The 23,664-nt window shown below is 36.4% G+C and overlaps 2 pseudogenes; both read right to left on the minus strand.

The window, feature by feature from the left end:
• Window positions 1-3,426: 3,426 nt before the first annotated feature.
• On the minus strand, window positions 3,427-6,095 carry LOC114102513 (glutamate dehydrogenase 1, mitochondrial-like; annotated as a pseudogene).
• Window positions 6,096-21,754: 15,659 nt separating this feature from the next.
• On the minus strand, window positions 21,755-22,802 carry LOC114102492 (phospholipid phosphatase 2 pseudogene; annotated as a pseudogene).
• Window positions 22,803-23,664: the final 862 nt, after the last annotated feature.

Below are 23,664 nucleotides of genomic sequence, written 5' to 3' on the forward strand. Positions count from 1 at the left end.
CTCAAACCCAAGGAAAATGTAATAAGAAGAGTTACATGGTGAGAAGAATAAATTAACAAATGGGAAGAAATTTTAAATCCCTACAATGAGAGAATACCCACCCACCAGTGAAACACGGAACTGCAAAGGGACCTAAAGTCATGAGGCAGGAGGACAGCCAACAGGATCCTCCCAGATATCACAATAAAAGCTTCAACCATGGGCTGTAGTTGTGGCTCAGTGGATGAGCACTTGCCTAGCATTTGTGAAGCACCAGATGCAATTCTCTAGATAAGTAAATTCATTGACAATAAAAATAGTTCAAAAAAAGGTTCAACATCACACATGCCACTTAAAGATTTCAACTGTTCTCCAGCTACACTGAAGGTCCATGACCCATAAAACTCATTTACTCATTTTCCAAGATATAAATTTTGCCTATTGATAAGTGAGAGACCTCAGCCAACTACCCAGTCTCTGCAGGTCAGGTGGCTTTACTGTGATTTCCATACTACATATAAGTATTTTAAAGAAGCATTTAAAAATCAGGAGAGAAGATGTAGGGATATAGTTCACTAAGTGCTTAGCCAAACCAAGTTCTGGATTCAATCCCCAGCACAAAAGAATGAAACTTACTCTCTGAGGATAATGGCCTAAGAAAGAAAGCTAAGTACTTGCACTATTGACTGAGCTAAGCATGACCAGAAAGCAAAGATGCCTAAAAATAGGTAAAATTCTTAGCTAAAAAATTTAAAATTTTGGATAAATCCAGGCTAGTAATGCTGAATTTATTGGCGAAGTAGCTGTGTGATGTGATCAATTATATCACAAACTCTAATACAATGTGATGATCAATTCTCATCAAGGAGAAATGATGTGAAATTAATGTTTTCAGGTTAAAAGCACTTGGCTTGAGAAAATAAATAGGAAGTGATGAATAAAACACAGGTTATGAACTGAAAAGAGTACAATCAGGAAGAACTTTCCATGGTCCCAGAGCCAGACCAACAAAAACCACCTGGTAGAAGGTTCATGGATGTGAAGATGGCATTTCACCCCAAATTGATACACAGGTTGCTGTAGTTCATACCAAAATTTCAATGAATTTTTTTCTCTGTAGCTATAGGTAAGAATATTCTATAATTTATATGGAAAAGCAAAGGAATTACAATGGTAAAACAATTTTTTAAACAGGGAATGAAGCTGAAATGCTTGATTCAATTTCAAGGTTTATGAGCCTCAGAAATCAAGACTGCATGTTGCTGAAAGACAGATGGACACTAGGAGGAATTTAACAGAATACTGAATCCCATGCCAACTAAGAACTCTTAGTTACCTAACTGACTAATGGCATGTTGTGAGCATGTTTCCCAGAGCTGCCAAGAGTTCCTGGCATATGCTGAATGATGTACACAATAAATGAGTGTTCTGCACTTAATCAGTCAACACATTGATCAGCGAACAGAGAACAGCTGGCATATTAGGTTTCTGTAAAATGCCATATTAAGGCTAAAACAAAGACAAGGGGAACTTATCAAGCTGGTCACCCCAAGGGAATCTGCCCTAGGTCACCCACTGTGATCTAGTACTCTTTCCCAGAAAAAGTGGAAATAATCTGAAGTTTACTATATGTCCTTGAAAAAGTGTCAGCATTTTCTGGAACCTGCTAAAAATGTGAGCCAAATTGTGTGTAATGCATACAAAGGGCTCTTGTTCTTTCTGCCCCATTGTCTCAGGAATAGCATGGATATACCTGTTACTCTCCTAGCCTCATTTACAAAAAGAATTTCAATCTAGCACATAGGTTAAATGAAGACTAAATAAAAGTAAAAGGCCTGTTCATAAGAAGTGCACAATAGGGCTAAGGTTGTAGCTCAGTGGTAGTGTGCTTGCCTTACATGCATGAGGCTCTGGATTTGGTCCCAAGTACCACATAAAAATAAACAAATAAAGATACAAAAAAAAGAAGTGCACAGTATATACTATCTATTCTCTTTTATTTTCATTTTTATGGCCACCAAATGACAACTAGATAAATGGTAAGAATGCCCTTATAAACAGAAATTTAATACTCTTCTAGCACAGAATAATAAAAGTTTCATTTCATTCATTTGTTTTGTAATACTTTGAAATATTAAATGATCAAAAGATTTTAAACATGGTCTGAAAAAATAATCTTTTCCAAACACCCCTGCCAAAATAGGAACAATACTGCTATACCACAAAGAAGCAGAGTTTTAAATTCTATTAACAAAAAATTAATAATCCGATTCTGAGTAAAGATTATCAAGCAAAAGAGAAATCTCTAAGCCTAAAAATTATCCTACAAGAGTCATTCAGTAATAAACAAGGAGAGAAATGAATTACAGTAGATGGGGTAGAGAGAGAAGATGGGAGGGGAGGGGAGGGGGGATAGTAGAGGATAGGAAAAGTAGCAGAATACAACAGTTACTAATAGGGCATTATGTAAAAATGTGGATGTGTAACCAATGTGATTCTGCAATCTGTATTTGGGGTAAAATTGGGAGTTCATAACCAACTTGAATCTAATGTATGAAATATGATATGTCAAGAGCTTTGTAATGTTTTGAACAACCAATTAAAAAAAAGGAAAAAAAAAAATAAAAAAAGAGTCATTCAGTCCTGGGCCATTCAGTCTTGTTTTAAGTGTCTATATCCTTTAATGGTAATATATTTCTCTTTCCCTTCATGAATGTTAACTAAAATTACTAAAGTTGTCAACAGAAACAGAAAGACATTCATAAGACTAACATGGCTGTTTTATTAATGAGAGGTTACATAAGAGTTTCAGCAAACTACAGTAGAGTTCCCTTCCTACAGTCTTTTAATATTTATAGAAATGTAAGATTTGTCGTGCTAGAGTACATTTTGGAAATGGAGAATTTCTATTATCTGGCAGTAATCAATTCTAAATTACTTTAGCTCAATTAAAGAAAAGCTATTTAAGTTATATTGATCTTTATTTATACTAATTAACAATAAGTCAACCCTGTCTAGAACTTGACCTAATATCTCAAGTAAATGAACAAAATTATACTTAATAATGTCTTAATTCCAAACCAGTGAGTCACATCATTGATATTTTGTGTCTAGTACACAAACAAAGGGGGAGGTCATGGAGTGAGGACAGCATACTGGGAAACATATAAGGACCATTTTTCCCCAGGTGGAAGATACTTTTTATTTAAAAGCAAATTGCCTCAGTAGCTTCCTGGAATATGTGATTTCTATTTTCACACTCTTCAGATTGTACATGATCCCCTAAACATAATTTCTTTCTTCTTAAGGGGCTAAATCAGACTGAATTGTTGAGAACTGTGTCCATTGTTTAATGAGTCATTAGAGAAAAATTTGTGCAGTTACATGTAAAATTGTGATAGGTCAACAGATGTTACAGAGGGTCATAAAAAGTTAACCATGATCCATCTATGTGAAAGTCACGCCAGCATCATTGTACACTTTGAAGACTTTCTCAATGGAATTGACATAGGTAGCTGTTCTCAGGTTCAAGCCCAGGTTATACTTTATGGCTGTATGCATAATTTGCCTGGATGAATGTTCCATGGTGTAGCACAATGTCTTTCTCAGATGCACCCATTATCCTGTCCTGGAACTCTGGAGTGGGTACAACAGAAATTGTTCCACCATGCTTTCCAAATTTTCTTTCTAATCTCCATTGAATAGACATGAGTAATTGGTAGTTAGAATCCATTTTATATTTGAAAAGACACGATTCAGACTCTTTGGCCACTCAAAGTAAGATATTGTCACTCTGCCAATATTTAAGTAGATATCTGGAATAACCATTTTCCTCTCCAGGAAAATCTTATCAGCTTCTGGAGTGGTTGGTTCGTTGGAACATTTAGAAATGATCTTGGCTTTGACTCTGGGTGGATTGGATTTGGTCAACTGCTTCTCACTGGCAGCAGGGTATCAGTATGTCACAGTCAGCTTCCTTCATAGACCTTCACCTTGGGGAAGCCCAGAATTGATCCATGTTGCAGTTTGAAATCTTACAGTTCACTTGGGTAAATACCATCTGGATTCCATATACTCCCATCAGATTCACCAACACCAATACATTTAGCACCCAAATGATGTAAATACCTCACAGAGTGCAGGCCCACATTATCAAACCCAGAAACCACAAATGTTTTATCTCCAAATCCTGGTGTCATTCCTAAAATGCTCATGTAAGAAGCTTCATTAATGAAGTTTTCAATTCCATGAAAAACACCAAGGCCAGTAGCAGAATGCATCCATGGATGCCTCCTTGTCTGATGGGTTTACCAGTAACACAGGCATGTACATTAATATCATAGTGCCCTCTGGTGCTGGCATAGGTGTCGGAGATCCAGGATATCTCTCTCTGGGGCATGTCTGCCATGCTCATGTCTGGGGTAGGCATATCAATACCAGGACCGATACAACCCTTTTTGGCGAGCTCCATAGTGAGCCTTCTTGTGATCTTTTCTAACTCACTATCTGTATTTTTTTTTACATAGGTTTATACTTGTGGTGTTGATCAGCATGTTAAATTATATTTTAAGAATTAGAATTTTAGAAAAATCTCAATTTGGTGGAATTTTCGTGGAAATGAAAAGGTACCTTAGCATTTATGATTTGAGAACCTGTTCTAAGATTTTTAAATCCTAACTCACAGAGAAAAGCAGCTATTAAGTTTTTTTTTCAAATTTTTCAATGTTTTAAAATTTAGCAAACATAAAATGAACTTTGAAAAAAACACAATTTTATGAGACAATTAAGAATAATACAACCAAATTTTTAAAATACATTTTTTCAGAAATATATAAATACCCAATTTTATGGCTAAAATACTAAATAATGTATATGAACATTTACTGAGAATCCCATTGATGTTCTTTATAATGTTGAGAAGCTCAACAGAACAATTTTTTTGCATTAATAAACATAGGTAAATATTAACATTTTTAGAACAATTTTTAATAGGACTATTTTGTAGGTTCAACAATGATTAAAAATTGTCAATGAGTAAAATCATATAATAGTCTATATATAAAATTATATTGATTTATTTATAATCTATAACTCCTTATTCTAAAAAAAAATCTCAATTTGGACAACAAATTTAGTGTTCAACTTAGGTGTGATGGTGATTTCATGTGTCAACTTGGCTAAGGTTACCTGCCCAGCTGTGTAGTCTAATACTAATTTAGATGTTGCATGAGAGTCTCTGTGGATATGATTAACATTTACACTTAGCTGATTTTCAATAAAGCATATTTCCAAATTGGCCGCACCAATTTGGGAGAGAGAAGGGAAATTGCGTGGAAATGGAAAGAGACCCTCATCATTATACAAAATTACATATAAGAGAAATGAGGGGAAAGGGAAAAAAACAAGGGAGAGAAATGAATTACAGTAGATGGGGTAGAGAGAGAAGATGGGAGGGGAGGGGAGGGAGGGATAGTAGAGGATAGGAAAGGCAGCAGAATACAACATACACTAGTATGGCAGTATGTAAAAATGTGGATGTATAACCGATGTGACTCTGCTATCTGTATACAGGGTAAAAATGGGAGTTCATAACCCACTTGAATCAAATGTATGAAATATGATATGTCAAGGGCTATGTAATGTTTTGAACAACTAATTAAAAAATTAAAAATAAATAAATAAATAAAGCATATTACCCTCCATAAAGTGGGCCTTATTAAATTAATGGGAGGCCTTATCAGAAAAGAACGTGATAACATGTGAATCTTGCCTGAGTTTCTAGACTATTGGCCTGTCCTACAAATTTCAGACTTGCCAGCTCCCATTATCATGTGAGCTAGTTCCTTAAAATGAGTACAATCTCCCTTACTCCCTCCATACTCTTACATTAATCCATGCATCCATCCATCCACCTTATTAATTTGGGTTCTCTGAAGAACTCCACCTGACTAATACAGTAGAAAGGGAGGCCAGAAGTATAAAGAGCTCTATGAATAAAGGAAGCTATTCCTGATAGGAGTAGAAAGTGGGAAAAAAAGGTTTCATTTTAGGAAGTATGAAATCAAATGATTCACATTACTATTAAAGAAAAACTGAATCTCAGATTCTATGGTCATGACTCCCTATACCAGAATGATACCACATATACCAGCAAGGCTGACACTTAGGTTTGGAGAACATGGATGTGTCTTATTCTTCTTTGTACCCTCTTTCCAGCAAGGTAGTGATGGAGTTGTCTGAGATCTCAGGACTTTGGTGGAGCTGCAGATGTTAAGGAGTTAATGTCCTCTGAGTTCCTGGCAGGCCAGAAAAAGCAAGAATATCAGATTGTTCTCAGAACATGCTCAGGTGACATGGTCAGATTTGCCATAAATTCCTCTTGAGACTGTGGATGTGCTTCATGTCTTTTCCTTGTGGTAGAGTTATTTTGGGGAATGTTCCTGTTACCTTATGCTTAGCTGGTAATACAGATTTAAGACAAAGTTTAAGGATATAAATGTAAACATAGCATTGTTTTAAAAAATATATATTTTAGTATTTTGTCTGCCTAACCTCAAGGTTGCATTCCACGATTGGGAACCCACTGTAAATTATAAAACGCTGTGCTTGCCAATAATAAATGCTGCACCAAGCTTTGGACCCCCTGTGTCCTTTCTTTCGTCTCACTTGGCTCTTCAGTCCTCATCAACAGGGAGGGAGTCAGACAGAGAAAGTCTTCTAGAATATTGCTAAAAAAAAAAATGAGGTGTCAGGAAATAACTCCAGCACCAAATACTAGTAAGATGATGAGAGTATATACAAAAGACGTATTCTAATGTTTTCAATTGTATTAGTGTCATCACTCAATGGTATTAGTGTCCTATATTATAATGTTACCTATATAACATGGGATAAAAATGAATGAATAAAAATCAAATTTTCTAATTCTATAATCATTATGTCCTTGAAAACCAGAATTCTTGGAACACAGGAAAGAGATACAATGGAAGATTTAAACACAGTACAGTCTGAAATCTCAAGTCAAAATTGATATCAATGAGAGCCTGTGAAGTGTTTTTACCTTATCTTAAATCTGTGCATTGGTTATGGTGTAGATATTAGGTGTTCCCAAAACCTCATGTGTGAGACAATGCAAGATAGTTTAGCGGTGAAATGATTGGGTTATGAGAGGTTTAACCATAATCAGTTCATTGATCCCCTGGTAGGAATTAACTTGGTGGTAACTGTAGGGAGATAGGGTACAGCTGAAGGAAGTGGGTCCATGGGGGCATGCATACCTTTGGCCTTTATATTTTGTCCTTGTCGAGCACAGCACTCTCTCTCTTCTTCTCAGTGCAATGTTCTGGGTCACTTTTTTCCACCACAGTCTTCTGCCATAATGTCCTGCCTTTCCTCAGGCCTTGAGGAATGTAGTTGGCCATCAATGGCATGAGACTTCTAAAACCATGAGGAACAAATTAGTTTTTCCTACTCTAAAATTGTTCTTATCAGGTCCTTTGGTAACAACAGCAAGAAAGCTAAAACATATACTTATTTCTAACCTCTGCAAGTAAGAACATAGAAAAAAATGGCCAACCCAATATCACACCTTAGACAGGGCTTCTAAAATAAATGACTGATTTCGCCAGGCATGGTGGTGCATGCCTATAATCTCAGGAGCTCGGGAGGCTGAGGCAGGAGGATTGTGAGTTCAAAGCCAGCCTCAGCAAAAATAGTGAGGAGCTAAGCTACTCAGTGAGACCATATCTCTAAACAAACTAAAAAATAGGGCTGGGAATGTGGCTCAGTGGTTGAATGCCTGAATTCAATCCCCAGTAGCCCTCCCCATAAACCTCCTCTCCCTCAAAAAAAAAGAAATGACTGATTGTAGGACTCAGGAGTCAACTTCAAGAGTCTCCCACTGGCCAAAGATGTAATAATTTCAGCTTCAATAATGATAATACTTGAAATTGATTAGAACCACCAAATTCATTTAATGCTAATTATTACTAATAATATATTTTTATAATTGATTACCTTCAATAGACAGGGAACTACCTCATTACTTAAAATCAGTAAATTAAAGGGGAAAATATCAAGAAATTATCCTACCTTTCCTCAGTTAATAGTACACTGGGTAACCAAAGAGTAGGTAAGGGTATGTGTCTCTTTATACAATATTCCAATTAAAAAAATTAAAAAGTAGCTGGGTATGGTGGCACATGTAAGTAATCATAGCAGCTCAGGAGGCTGAGGCAGGCAGATTGCGAGTTCAAAGCCAGCCTCATCAAAAGCAAGGCACTAGTAAACTCAGATAGACCCCATCTCCAAATAAAACACAAAATAGGGCTGGGGATGTGGCTCAGTGGCCAAGTGTCCCTTAATTAAATCCCTGGTACCCCCCAAAAAAGAAAAAAAATAGAATAGTATCACTTTTTCAAATAAATAAATAAACACAAACAGTATGCACAAATAGCTACTAGGATACAAAAAGAGATGCCATCACACATTCAAAATATGTTTTCTAGCAGCCTGAGAATCACTTGAGTACTTGCCAAAAATGCAAATTCTCAGACCATGATTTAGACTTACTGAATCAGAAAGTATGGGCCTAGCACTCAGTAATATTTGCTTTAATAAGCCATGAGGTGATTCAGAGGGATGCTATATTTGGCTAAATTCCATACACAGTACTGCCAAGGGGATCGAACCTGAGTCTGATCCAGTTTCAGGACAGCTGCCAATTTGTAGAAATTATTGAGAGCAAAGGAACATGCTGATCAACACCACAAGTATGCACACATCAAACCTCAGGATGCTAGGCCTGTGAGCTGGAAAGCAGCCTACACTGCCTATGTGAGGGGCTCTTAGGGCTCAGCACACTGAGTCTGGATATTTGTGGTTTGGAACACTGACCACAACCAGTTCCGTCACCATGGTAACCTGGCCACCCTCAGGTGCACAGCATGTTTCCTTCCTTCTGCTTTTTTGCTGCTGACCTGTTAGCCCATTGGCTGCCACTATTAAGAGTGTTGCAAGCTAATTTGCCCAGTAACAGGCTATGCATAAAAGGCTTACCTCTGCAATAATAAAGTCAATCAAGTTTTCTAAAACTGGTCTCCAGAGGTGTCTTTTGGACTCTGTCACCACACCATCCTCAGCTCTTCAGTGGGCTTCAGCTGGATCAAGTGAGCCCACACAAAAATATAGAAAAATATACAGGAAAAACTTCTGAGATTCTTCAACAGGTAAAGTGAATCAATACAAAGTTATGGAGATGAAGACTAAAGATTAGAAATCTATAAATTGATGTATAGACAAAAAGAGATAAAAAAATTTATCATTTTTTTTAAATGGGTAAAACCAGAAGACTGAATTTTAGAATGGAAAAATACAGTGCTACAGAATCTCTCCCCCCAAAAATAGCAACTTGACTAGGGCAAATTATTTCAAACAATCATTTAATCACTCTGGAAACTGTGCTAAGAACATATAACAAATACAGAAACATTCATTCAAGAAAATCTACTAAGTCATAGTAAGTGCTAGTTGGTGACATCTAAGCCATAACCTGCTTTCTCCTTACATTCCCCACATTTCCACGTTCTGACTTATGAAATGACTCCATGAGCCCTATTGCAGGCAGATCTAGTCAAGAAAGGAGAGCTTACAGAAATAAATACCTAAGTACAATGATTGAAACAATAAGATCTTCATGGAAAGCAATTAAGAAGTTGTTCACAGCTCCATGATATAAGCAGCAACCAACAAAATGGTAGAGCAATAAGAAGTTTAACAGAGAGAATCAGCAAAGAAATAGCCACCCAAGTAAAATCAGTGTTGGGCAGGTTGCATGCAAGTAATAGGCTGAACTAACTCAAGAACAATCAAAGCAGTTCATGGAGCACATGGAAATATTCCCAAAGCACACACAGATCTTCAACAAAAGGAGAACACCTCACTGTCACTGAGGGCTGAAGAAAAACCTTTGATCAAACAGTGGCTGAACAATAATCTATTCTGCCCCAAGTCTAAAACCTAGAAACCTGGGCTATAAAGCAAAAGCACACACATTCCTGGCAATCTAGAGGATTGTGGGTATGCCCAAGGCTGCTCTCTCTTTCAGGCATAAGTGGAAATAAAAACCCCAAGCTACTAGTTTCCATCCAAACATGGGGAAAAACAAAAATTACTTCAATTCTGATAATATCCCCATGCAATACCAATATCCAACAGTAAAGAATAAAACATCTAAATGACGAGAGGGTATAAGCACAGACTTTGACCAATACTTGTGTTAATCAAAGGATAAGCATGGGATAGGAAATCTAGAAGAATCTTGAAGAAAATAAATAAATAAATAAATCTGAACATGAACATCACAGATTATACACTGTGGGGGAACAGACTTCATACAGTCAGTTCAGCCAACTCATTAATTAAATGTTCAACCAAAGAACATTAATATCCCTCCATTTCCAGAAGGGCATGAGTACACAGCCACTAACTACACTATGTTATCTAAAATGTCAATTTTTCAATATATATTGTGAAATGTGCAAAGATAATAGTAAACTATGACATATATGCTGGGAAAAAGGGGAGACAATACAAATTGATTTTAAAGGGGTGCAGATGTTGGACTTAACAGATACAATTTAAAGGAAGTTATTATAAATATATTCAAAAACTAGAAGAAACCATGTATAAAGAATGAAAAGAAAGTATGATTACAATGTCTCATCAAGAATACAATATCAATAGTTATGTAGATGGAATTAAAAATAGAAATTTTAGAGTTGAAAAATAACTTTTGAAGTGGAGAGTTACCTGGAGGAAACCAATAATAGATTTGAACTGACACAAGAATGAATCAAGCTAGGCACTGTGGTACACTCCTATAACACAAGTTATTAGGGAGTTATTAGGGAGGTTACAGGATCACAAATTTAAAGCCAGCCTTAGGAACACAGTGAATATCCATCAAATAAAAAAAAAGAATACAAAGAAGAAGTAAGAATCAGAGATCTTAAACACAGATTAACAGGGATTGATAATTTGAAGAACAAACAGAAAAACAATGAAAAAAATGAACTGAATCTCAGAGAAAAGTGGGATATCATTAGGAGAAAAGAGAAGGAAGTGAAGAAGTTATTACAGTATTTTGGCTAAAATCTTCTAAAATTTGTTTAAAAAAAAAAGTTTTAATTTATATGTTCAAGAAGCTCAAAAATTCCAAACAGGATAAATACAGAGATACATACCCAGAGATATTATAAGTAAAAATATTGAAAGACAAAAAGAAAATTTAAATGTACCTAGAAAAAAAGAATTGTCAAACATAAAGAAACCCCCATGGACACAAAATTAACAGCTGACTTGTAAGAAACAAAAGTCAGAAGGGCAATGGAATGAAAGTAAGAAACTATGACCCAAGAATCTTATACCTAGCAATACTATCTTTAAAAAATGAAGATGAAAACAAGATGTTCCAAAAAACAAAACTACTAAAATTTCTTGATAGAAGATCTGTTTTACAACAAATACTAAAAGGAGCACTTTAGGCTGAAAACAACACTAAACAGTAATTCAAAGCCACAGAAAATAAATCAGAGCATACATAGTGAAGGTAACTATATATATAATTATAAAATATACTCTAATTACATATTTCTCCCCTTTCTTCTCTTAATCACTTTAAAGAGTAATCTCATTAAAAATATACAATTGTATTTTGGGGCTAATACCAATCATTGTTAACATTCTTGAAAACATGTAAGTATACAGAAAAAGCAATTGTGAATAAGTTCTATGGGAGTAAGCAAATGATACAGGAGCAAACTCAAATCTGCAGGAATGAATGAAAAGTCAGTAAAACTAACAAAAATATAACTAGCTATAAATATAAATATAACTTCTCCCAGTTCTTTTAAAAGATATGATTATATAAAGTAAAAATCATTTGTATTCATTCAGTTACTAACATACATATATGGAATAATAGCACAAGAAAATGTGATGAAATAAATCTTTATATATATATATAAATGAAGGCAGAAAATATTTCAAAAAAGTAAATATAAATAAAAAATAACTTCTTATAAAATGTACAGAAAGTCTCTGAATCCACAGATTTCTATGTTCATGAATTCAACCAAATAAGTACTGAAAAATACAAAAAAAAAAAACCCTTAAGATTTATTTTTGGTTCATATATTAAGAAGTTTCAGTCCATGGTTGCATGGCTTGATTGCTCTAGGCCTATTAAGCCAGCCTGGGCAATTGAGAAGCACTTGGTGCAGGAAAGCTGCTAATCTTCTGGTGGCCAACACACACACAGAGCTCACTTTTAGAAGAAAGCCATTCCCCTACAACTCATTAATGTATGAATCCACAAATGTATGGATCCACTCATGAGGCCAGAACACTCATGATCCTATCACCCCCCCCCCAAAGGCCCCACCTCTTAACTGCTGTATTTGGGATGAGCCTTCAACTCATGAACTCTTGGGGGCATTTAAGACCCAAGTCATTTCAAAAATTAAAATATATTTGCACCTATTATTAGACAAAAAGAAAAGCTAAAAGGATAAATAAAATCAAAAGTATTAATTAGGGACTTCAACTTCCCCCTTTCAATACTAGATTGAAATATCAATAAGGAAAATAGCAAGAGCACAGAAGTTTTGAACAACACTGTAAGACAACAGGCCTATAGACATTTATACAACACTCTTCCCCAAAACCCATTAGCCATTCTTCCTAAGCACACTTTAAATATTCTCCAAAATAGACTATGTGATAGGTCATGAACAACCCTAATAATATAAAACAGTGGAATGCAACGGAATTATTTCCTTCTGGAAATCCATACTGGAAGAAAATTGGGGAAATTCACGAGTAAGGGAAAAGAAAACAACATACTCCTAAATGACCAATTTTTTGAAGTACAAATTCATAAAGGAAGTGGGAAAATATCCTGGAAAAAAAGAAAACTAAAACAACATGCCAAAATTTATAGGATACAGCTAAATACAACAGTGAATAGAGACAAAATAACAGCTATAAAAAATGGTTTAAATCAATAACCTAAACGTCTATCTACAGAAGAGAAAAACCCTAGAAAAAGAACAAAATAACACAAGCAGAAAAATATAATTAGAAGTACAGTACAAACAAATGAAATAGTGAACAGAAAGACAAAAGTGAAAAAAATCAATGAAGAAATTTAAAAAATTGGCAAAGAATAAGGCAATCAGAACTTCACTGAGAATGACAGAAAAGAGGCTTTTTACTGGGAAGAGCAGAATCTATACTGCAAGAAATTTATGGAAAAAACAGGAGGAGAAAAATGGAGATGGCATCTGTAGATTCTTCTTTCAATAAACTTGAATTAAAAAGAGTGAGAAGGGAGAAACTGAAAATACAAGCAAGAAGAAATGATGAACAGAGCAGGATCTTCCAAGAGATTGAAAGGGATTAAAAGATCAGGAAAAAAAAATGTGCCTTAGGAGGAATTAGAATAAGAGAATCCTAATTGTGTTCACACTGGCAGGGGTGAAAGGCAGTAAATTTTGACTAGTCTCACCTAAATAGGACTTTTAGGTTCCTGAGATGCAACTGGTGCACATAAGGTGCAATTTTGGCTAGGGAGGTAAAAAAAAAGACATGCAGGGGGCTCTGGGTTCAATCCTTAGCAACATTTAAAAATCAAATAAAGGTATTGTGTCCTACTGCAACTGACACAAAATATTTTAAAAAATTACATTATGAGTTTGGTGACCTTTAATACACAATTTAATCTCCATAAACCAACTTTTTATCTATAAAGTGGGAACAATTATCCAATTCAATGGTTTTTAGGGAGATTAAATGGGCTAATAAATAATTGGTGACTTTAAAAGGGTCCCAGGCATCAAGACCTGGCTGCAAATCTTCGACTCCCTTATCACTAACTTGCTCTAACAATATGGAAAGTCATTTGACCTATGTCTCTTTCCTTATCTGTCAAATAAAGAAGATAATGTAGTCCTACATATTTACAGTGTGTTTATGACAAGGACATATGAAAACTAATGTAAAAAAGATCTTTGAACTATAATCAAGTAACTGTAAGGCAGCTAACTGTATGTATAAAAAAAAAGTAAAGAAATTTTTTTTATACTAACAAACCTGTTAAAATGCAGGACTGTATAATGTCCAAAACTCCTTCCTCCACTCCTTCTCTCTCTCTCCATCTCTGTTCCCCAGCCACTATGCACTCCCCACTATGATGTACGGTGCTACCACAGACCCAAAGCAATGGGTCAAGCAATCATGGACTGACTCACACCAAAATTCTATGCCAAAAGAAATATTTCCTAATTTTAAGTTTATCTCAGATATTCTGTCCCACTGATAGAAACATAACAAGAAGAAAGAGTGATGTGAGCAGAGTGGACAGGAGAGGAACAGAGAGAAGAATTAAAATGAAGTGATAAGAGATTTTATACATATTCTGAATATCAGCAGCATTGACCTTTTACAACTGGTTAATTTTTTCGTTGGGAGGTGGTCCGATGAATTGTAGGATGCTTCTGGCATCAACCAACTAGATATCCCACACACAGTTGTGACAACAAAAGATGTCTCTAAACATTGCAAAATATTGCCAAGGTGGGTCGAAGAAGACAAGATTATCCTTCTACTGATCTAAATTCATAGAACCAAATTCCAATATTTATCTCTCTACAGATTGGTGGTTCAGAATGAAGCTTGACACTAACAGCTGAAACATAAGAACCAAATAACAAATGCTGCCTGTGGGATGGTAACAACTTAAAGAGAACTATAGTTACAGTTAGGTAGCTATGAATAAGCTATGCTTTCCATCAACAAGAAAGGGATAATTTTTTGTGTTTAATAATAAAAATTAGCTTTTGAATACTCCTTTGGGGTGACAATTTGGTCAATCTGTCAGTAACACTTAGTCTCACCACACTTACTAATTATTAGCCATTCGTGTTTATGTAAAAAAGAAAGCTGAATTTTAATATTTTAGAAAGTATGAATCAATTCATAATTTAAGTTTACATAAATTATTTAAATTATTCAAACATCTACAGTGTCAAAAGTACCAAAAATAGTATTTAGTTATCATTCCTAATATATATGAGCAAAAAGGTAATATGCAAAAATAATGGTAACTATAACAAGTGGAAATATATGAATTATATTTAAATGCCTGATATGTTCCATCACGGGCTATATACATAGTTTTCTACAAGAAAAAAAAAATGTCCAAATATTTATATTCTCATTCTTGCAATGAAGGAGTTTTTAAATTAGCTTGTACAGGAAACTGAGGGCAGGTGGTTGGTTATCTTATAACTTATCCTTAGCGATTTGGGCCCTGGTGGGATCTCACAGGAAGCCCGGACATAAGGATTCCCAGTCTCTGGAGGTACTCTACATCCCAGACTTCACACGTCCACTTGAAGGACTGAGGGGAAAGAAACAGAAATCTAAATCCCTTCACCAGGATTTTTAAAAGGTCTGTCCATATGGATGTCCCCTGGCTCCCAGGCTCTCTCAGCCTCTGGGGGAAAAGGTGTGAACCCTGCCCAGCTGAATGAGGTCTGGCCTGCCGCACCTTGGTGCCTCCCTCCCAGAAGGACATTCTCCTGCTCTAAACAGTCACCTGTCCCTTCACCATTTCCAGCGGCTACCCTGATCTTCCAGGACTCAAATGCCACAGTCAACACGGCCACAGGACTGCCAGTGGTCAGCGAGAATGGGAAATCTAGGGTGCTGCAGGAATCCGTGAAAACTTATAGCTTTCCTGCAGCGGGCATATCACCGCGGAGGGAAGACTGGCAGCGTTCATCCAGAAGCTCAGGAGATCAGGCTGGCTGGTGCAGATGCTCTCCCCTGGCTCTGCCCCCAGCGCACAGCAGGAGAGAGGTGGTGCACCCTCTGCGCCCCTCCCCGTCCTTGGCACCATGCCCAGGTCCCTGGGGAGAGGTGCCCTTGGCCAGTGCTGCCCCAAGCTCATGGGCTTCCAGGACCTGGACACTCCTGTAAGCACAGCTGAAAGAGGAGCTTTGCTCAAAGTCTGGGCCTGGGCTTGGGGGATTCAACATATAGAGAAAGAGACCACCAGAAACACAGCAAACAAGCTGTCATCCTGGGGTTAGAGCAGAGCACCAGGGTTCCAATATTTTCCACATGAAAATAATTTTCAACATTTTTTAAAACATAGGAGTCTACTTTTATTGAAATTCAACAGTTATTCTGCAAGAAAGTCTAAAGAAAGCAAAACAAAATCAATTCTCAATAATATAACAATACAAACACAAGATAAAATGATAAAAACGTATGTTTGAAAATTCAAGAATGTAGTGATGATTTTGAAGTTCATATTTTTATATGTATTAGTGAAGCATTCATTGATAAAGTTGGAATTGTTGCTTTCCTTTCAAATAAAAGTTTAAAAGATTATAATTTGAGAAAATATAATCAGCAAATGAAATTATAAATCAATTTAAAATTAAGGAATGTTTCCTATTCCAATTTTGCTTTGCTTTTTAATATTTAATTTGGACTCCTCTGCTACTCTTTTAGTAAATGAGTTCCTCTAATTCACAAATATTTAAAAATAGAGCTCCATAGAAAGGAAGCAGCATTAGGAGCCATGGTACTTAAAGCAAAACTAAATCATAGTGCCTTAAATGTCATTAAAAATCAGTGCTTATTTTTATACAATCATAAGTTTTATTAACAAAATGAAAGTTTTAGCTTCTTATACATGGACAGAAAAAACAGTTCCCTTGTCCCCTTGATAGACATTATTATTACCAATAATGTAATATAGGAACACAGAGTCCAGAATTCTATGAAGATTTAGTGCCTCCCATGGGTAGCAGCTCTTTCAAATTGAAGAGGACAGGACTGAGTTAATGACATTTTATGAGAAACAAATGAGCCTTCAGTACACAGCAATTACTGGTGAATTCAGAACATAATAAATATTGTTGAGCAGAAATCAAGATAGGAAATGCACCTGCAAAGACTTATTTTCAAAACAGAAAGGATGTTGCTGTGGAGCTAAATATTTGCTAAAGTTCTTTAATTCTTCTTCTTTTTTTTTTTTTTTTTGCTCTTTTCCCACCGTATTTTTCCATTCAGACCATCTCTAGATTTCAGTGATTCTCAAACTTTGAGATTTGATAAAACAAAGAAACAAATAGCAATAACACAGCACTTGAAGGCTCCAAAGGGGAATTGTATGGATGGTGAAAGGAGACCCTCATCATTATACAAAATACATGTATGAAGATGTGAATTTGGTGTCAACATATCTTATATATAATCAAGGATATGATAAATTATGGTATAATGGTGTATTAAGAATTGTAATACAAAAATAAACAAACAAATAAATAAATAAATAAATAAATAAATAAAAATAAAACCAGGAAAGTGTCCTGTGTAATTTTCCCTTACATTTGCTTGATATAATTTCTTCCTTCAGTCTATATTTTAAAATATTTAATTAATTTATTTAGTGTTGGAACTAGCATTAATATTTTTAAACAATCAACCAAAAATCACATCAGCAAATAATTTTTAAAGGAAAAAATTTAAAAGGAAATAAACAGAAAACAGAAAATCTTTAACAGGAACTTTTACATATTACTGGGGTAGGGTGTGGTGAGGGATGGGTGGGCAACCTGAACCTTTTAGGGTTTTATCTCTGTAATGTGGCACTTTCAACAGTTATTGCTGCAGATTTAAGTGCTTTACAATTTCTCCTATTAACATCCTAGGGAAATGTTAAGCTCAGAACTAAGATGATTAGGGTGATTTTTTTTTTGCCTGGTGTGGGGAGTGAGTAGTCTTTTGATTGTGATGTTTTTGCAGTTTTCTGCTGGAGGTTCATAAAATGAACTTTATTTACAGTACTTTGATTTGACAATTTTTTTTGTCTGCCTGGAACTGTTTCCATATCATATTAAAAGCAAGTATAGCATTTCACTACAATGTGGCTTAGAGATTTGTTTTCTTTTGTTTGGTTTAAAACATCCATGTTACCTGTGGCTAGACACCCCAGAATCTATCAGTGGAAAAGTAACTTTTACAAATGCATTTGTCAACTCAAATTACAGATAAAAAAATGTTTAAGAGCTGGTGTTTTCTAAATGCTTATTTATCCCAGAAGCTTTCAGATAACCCATTGCCAAGTACTATTCTTGCAAATTTTTTTCTTATATAACTGACCAGTGTTTATTTATTAAATTAAGCAAATATATGTGAATAACTACTAGCAGTAGGTTACAATTCCTGGTTAAAAATAACATTGGCATATGGGACTTGTTGCCAGTTGTAATTTTCATTGTTTTTTTAATTTGTTTAATTTGAGCCCTGGAAGTGGAATAAAATTTGACTATTTAAAATGTTGGCCAAATAACAAAGATTTAAATGTGTATTTGTACTGACAACTAATAATTGCTAATTCTCAGCCATCTTTTGTGATTGAAAGAAGAGTGGTTGGAATGTTATGAGTGTTAGCAGACTTTCCTGCGTGTGTCAGAAAATTCTATTTATGAATCCTGTCACTATTGTTTGATATCTGAAAAAATATCAAATCCAGGCATGAGTTCTTTCTAAATTTAACAAACAATGAGAAATTGTATTAGGTTCTGTGGGAAACGTTTTCCTTCAAAACATTCTTCACTAAGAATGGATTTGAAAGAAATGGCTTAAGTTTTCAATGACTGAAATCAGAAAATTTGGCTTGAGGGTCTCTTTTTTGTGAAAAAAATTAAAAGTTTGTGAAATAAGCAACAAAAGGAGGTTAGTCTTAATTATGCAGCTTCTGTTAATATTAAGTATTGTTCTTTGTTTTACATCAGTTTGAACAAGTAAGTTTGTGCACATGCTGGACATGCTTCAGTATTCATGAATAGTCCATAATGAATGTCTACTAGATATTGGGATGTGGCTTTCAGAGTCACTTTGGAATTCTCAAGTATTCCTAAATATGTTTTTTTAGAAATGCTCCAAAATTTTGAGTCCTGGGCTTGTTAAAGGACACATGTGCTATATGTAAGAACAGTAGAATCTATTGACTGTTCAATTCAGATAAATGGATAGACTCTTGGCCTTTGGTCATGATTTTAAATACAAGGGTAGAAAACAACAAAAGAACTAAGATGGACTCTTAAGTAATGAAAGAGTATTTACAATTTGTCCCTTGAATGTAGAATTTGTTTTTATTTCATAATTATGCTAGAAAACATGATAGTTAAAATGCTGTATTTATATGTATGTGTGAAATAAGATGAAATAAAATAAAATTTTATTTTATAATTTTCCTATCCTATTGAAATGATGCATCTAATAGTTTGGACACTGGGAGGTTTTATGTTTCATTCTAGTTGTTAGGTAAGAGTACCTCAGAATTATTTTTTAAATTCTGTCTTAAAATAAATAAGATTTAGCTCTTGGGACCCATTGTCATGGAGATTTCCAATAGTAGTTATTTTTTTTAATTTTTTAAATTAAAATTGACAATGCCTTGAAGAAAAGATTTCTTAGAAAACATGGGATTAGATGGTAACTATTACACAGTTCTGAGCACAGTCTGGAAAGTATTTTAAAAGATAAATGGAAAAGCTAAATATTCTAAATTTAACACAGATACACTAATTTTTGATTCAGAATAGAAAATTAGATTTCTAAAATTAAAAAAGAAAACCTATACAGATTACACAAGGAGGCGGGCTGCCTAACGTCTGTCAACAATAGATGTGTAGTTTATATTTTCATCCTTTGATTATCATTCCAGAGGGCTGGTGAAAAAGTTTGATCAAACTTCTTCTTTAAGTCAATTGTATAGAGTTTTAAGCTTATTGTATAATTAATGTGAATGTGAAAATGTGTATGTCTTAAGAAACTCACTTTGAAAGAAAAACAAATCCCCTCGAGTTCCCATTCTGACTCCCTGAAATAGACCCCTTGTGTCTGTCATGTACCTTACAAACTTATTTTTATTTCCTTGTTTATATCACCCCCAAGCCTCAGGTCTCCTTGCAATGCCTCTATCTGCAGATGTTAACAGGGAAACAAAAATCTAAAGCAAAAATATGATTTGAATTGCAAATTTCCAGAGGAAGTATCACCAGCTTCGTATCAAATGGTAGGTTTGGAGTTAAGATATAAAAACCTCATAAATGGCATTTATTATTTACTATCATCATTATTATTCAAAATTGTTTGGGAAACTTGTGTTAATACAAAAGGAAAACCAATCAATGAAAAGAAGGAATGTTTCCTTTTCCAGTAAATGAGTTACTTTCAGTATTGGAAAACCACAGGCAATTTACATTATTTACAGATGCTATAATACCTAGGAAGCCCAAGAAACAATATTAAAACACTGTTTTAAAATAAGAGAATTAGGTAAAATGGAAAAATGTAAGATAATTATACAAATATCAATGGACTTCCTCTGTACTAGCTGCAACTCTGTTGAATAACCAAAGGACTGTAAATGTCACAGCAACTTATAATAGCTAAACTTTCTTATTAACATCGCAAGAAAGCTGAGGCTTATAGTTGAAGGTAACTCCTACAAGGGTGTCTCACATTCTCACATGACTTGCTAGATATGATAAATATGCAAGAACCTGATCTTTTCCTACCCACAATTTTATCAGTGTTGTTTTACAGTGAGCAACCTTGAGAAATAATTTCTACTTCTGAAGCAAGAAACAGATTTGCTCACTGTATGTGATAAAATAATGGGATTTCAAGCCCAGGGTACTTTTCCTATAATGCAGCCCACTGTTAGTCCAGCCCTACATCTGGACCCATTCACATCACCACTGCAGGAATGGAGATTTAGGGAACTAGATCCAAATGTGCTGATATATTGATTGCTGCATTTTCTTTACAGAACTGAGCTGGTGCTCCACCATGTTCTTGAACCTCCAAAACTGTGAGCTAAATAAACCTCTCTTCTTCAAAAGTAGCCTGCCTCCACTATTTCATTATGGTGACAAAATGTTGACTAATCACTCAAATTATATAGAACAAGCATGGATATATATAATCTTCTTACCAAGGAGGGAAGAGGTAATGGCCAATAATAATGTCAAACATTTGAATGATAACCAGCTAGATATAAATGGAAAACAAATTTTTATTCTTTGATATTTTTGGTAAAAAACAAAATTTATGACTCAGTCTCCCACTGAAAGGCAAGCCCTGAAATGACTGAGAGGCTCCAACCCAGCATGCAGCTTCAGAGCCAGCTGTGTTGACAGAGGATCAGGACTGCAGGGCTCACACCAGAGTCCCATGAGGGCACAGGAAATGTATGGACAGTATTTTCTATAGGGCCTGGAACCCTGGTCTGTGCAGGGATGAAGGGGATTGCTGGACAAGCAATTCAGAGGGCAGGATCTTCATCACACATAGAGAGGCTCTGAGGCCTTGGGGGCATATAGAGGGTTGAGGAGGGGAGAGGGTGAACTCAGGAAGTGGAGCAAATCTGGCTGGTCTTTGAAGCCACTGCAGGCTCCGGTGCCTGGCTGTGCACCAAGGGCTTGCCTTCCCTCAGCGCACTCAACCCATGGTCTCCACAGCCAGACCTCATCCCTGCCACAGCCCTGGGATCCATAACCTGGAGGCCCACTGCTCAGGTACTTTGGGCATGAGATAACTCCGTGTGCAGGCCAGAGAAAAGCAGAGGATCATTCTAGAAGCATGGTCCTCAACAAACATTTGCTTTACTAGAAACCCATGTGCACACTTACCATGCAGCGCGGGGTACCTGGCTCCTGGGCAAGAACCAGGATGTTCTTGGTTCAAGAAACAAGTTCAAGCCCACAGGACACCTTGGTTCAAGCCCACAGGACACCTGGACCATGGGGTCACTGCTTGCCACTGCTAAGAGCTGGGAACCTGGGCCCTGTCTGCGCCTTCCTGCTGACCAGGGCCCAGAGTATGGCTGGTCCATAGATGACCACCTGGCCATCCTGGTTCTGAAGAAGACCAGGCAGCCTTGGTGGTTGTGCATAGCCTCGCCCACAGTCAACGTCAATCACAGGCTGGACTTGTGTTCTGCCACCTCCTCCAGGCAGGGATGAGGGGGTCAGGCTTTGAAGAAGTCTGAGACATACCGAAAAGTGAGGTCAGTTTCTAGTGACCTTCGTAGGAGGCCGATGAGGACATCGTGGCACTGGTGCTTGTGGTCTAACACGTGGGGGGTGTATCCCCTGTACAGGGCAAAAGCCACCAGGAAGAACTGCACAGTGGGCCACAGCAGCTGCGCCAACTTCCCGCAGAGCTGCATCTGGAAGAACAACCAAGAACAGCATGCACTACATCCCAGAGGAGGAGTGTCCACAGAAGGAGGAAAGTCTGGCCTCAGTGACGTTGGCAGGGCTCTCCCTGCACATCCTCTCCAGCTGCACATAGACCAAACAGTTGACCCAGCTCCAGTCTGGGTCACAGATGGCCAGGAAGTTGGGGCACAGACAACTGATCATGTATTTGGCCAGGTCCATCAAGGACTGTCTCGTGGCCACCCCAAACAGGAAGGTGCCCAGCACCTTGTAGAGGACAGCCACATCGTTATTGAAGAGGGAGCAGGAGTAGAGGCGGTCGGTGCACACCAGGAAGGCTTCCCCTGCGGAGACCAGGATGATGGTGGCTGTGGTGGTGACCCTGGCCATAAGCCCATGGTTCATGGTGTCTAGGCAGTAGAGGCATCAGATGGAGTCATCTTCACAGTAGAACCCTCACTTGTAAGAGGCGTTCACCAGGATCAAGATGGCTCAGGACAGAGTCGCTCTGCTCCATGTCACTGCCGGGCCTTTTCCACAAAACTCAGCACACATTCCAGGGCCACAGGGTCACAGAATGCTTTTAATAATAGGAAAAACAAAAACAAACCTATAAAAAGAGACATTTAATAAACAATTAGAATATGCATACTGTAAACTTCTTGACATAATAATACCTCAGTAAGTGAACATGTATGCCATGTTACTGGATAGAAACATAGTTTGATAAAAAAAAAAAAATCCTTTTCTGTTTTAACACATTTCAATGCAAATTAAATTAGAATCTCAGTTTATGGTGTTCTAAATAGAAAATGAGTTATATATCTGTGTATGGACCATTTGGCTCATCCAGGAGAAACTGATAAGTGATAAAGCAAACAGCATGAAAATGTGCCACATAATACTATTTCATAATTCAAACACCATTTGTTTTGTCTATATTAATACAAATGTAAATATATATCTTTGTAGGTGAAGGAAAATTTTGTAGGGAAACTCGGACAATGATTATTTTTATCTGTATACATCTTGGTATGGTTTGACAATAGAGTACACTCCAATAGCACCTCTAGAACTGCCTCTTCCTATACCTGCCTCAGATCATCTGTCTCCCCATAGACTGACTGATACTGATCCCTCAAGCATGATGCTCAACTGAGCATTCCAGCACCCAAATGTCCTGGTGCCTCTCTTATCTACTCTGTGAGTTGGCTTTCCTGCACTCTCACCAAAATACCCAACAAACTACCTAGAGGAGGAAAACCTTGTTTCAGCTCACAGTTTCAGTAGATCAGTCAATTCTAGGCTGACTCCATTGATCTAGGCCTGAGGTGAGGCAGAACATCATGGTGGAAGGTGGAGAAATGCTTCTCAA

Source organism: Marmota flaviventris, chromosome 12, assembly GCF_047511675.1.
Source record: "Marmota flaviventris isolate mMarFla1 chromosome 12, mMarFla1.hap1, whole genome shotgun sequence".
Classification (NCBI taxonomy): Eukaryota; Metazoa; Chordata; class Mammalia; order Rodentia; family Sciuridae; genus Marmota; species Marmota flaviventris.